This window comes from Acyrthosiphon pisum, chromosome X (genome assembly GCF_005508785.2).
Source record: "Acyrthosiphon pisum isolate AL4f chromosome X, pea_aphid_22Mar2018_4r6ur, whole genome shotgun sequence".
Classification (NCBI taxonomy): Eukaryota; Metazoa; Arthropoda; class Insecta; order Hemiptera; family Aphididae; genus Acyrthosiphon; species Acyrthosiphon pisum.
In genome coordinates, this window is record NC_042493.1 from 40,529,517 (window position 1) to 40,530,326 (window position 810).

Below are 810 nucleotides of genomic sequence, written 5' to 3' on the forward strand. Positions count from 1 at the left end.
AAAATTTGAATTTCAAACGATCATAAAAATTTAATCTGACTTATTTTATAGATATTTTTTGTTTGATAAAGGTAGATAATCTTATAAGGAATCTTGTATTACATTTTAAAATCTTATATTTAAAAAGAAACATTTTTACGAATTCTTAACTCAAAATAATTTGCTAATTTTCGTGATTTTTACATATTTTGTTAATTTTTGAACTTTAATGCTAATATAAAAAAACTGTGACTAAGGATTTTTATATTTTTCATCTGCTTTTGAAACAATATACTAGGAGCCTTTTATTAAATTTTCAAGCTTTTTTAATCAACAAATAAAATTTTATTGATATTTTTAGAAAAAAAACTAAAAAAAAATGAAAACTGACAATGTCCGTAAAGAGCTCAAAATAAGGCAAAATATTTTGAAAATGTTATGGTGTATAGAAAATGCTAATATAAACATTCAGTCAACATTTCATGTATCTACGGTCATTTTTTTAAAGTTACACCAAAAACCAAATTCAATTTTGTGAAAAATCGATTTTGCGTAAAAATTCCTGTTTTTCCTTAATTTTTTTTTGGTTTTTCTTGGCGCTTTTGAAAATTACTGGGAATTTTAAATTTTGACCTCCCCAATGCACCAACGATATTCAATTTCCAATCAAACAAGATACTGAAGTTGAAAATCGAAGCATTATTTCGACTACTTATCGTGTACACAGATACAAAAAAAATTTAAAAATCAAAAAAAAAAACACACATCATTGTAAAATCAATACATTCATCGTTCCACTCAGAATCTAAAATTACACTGTTTTCAATGAAA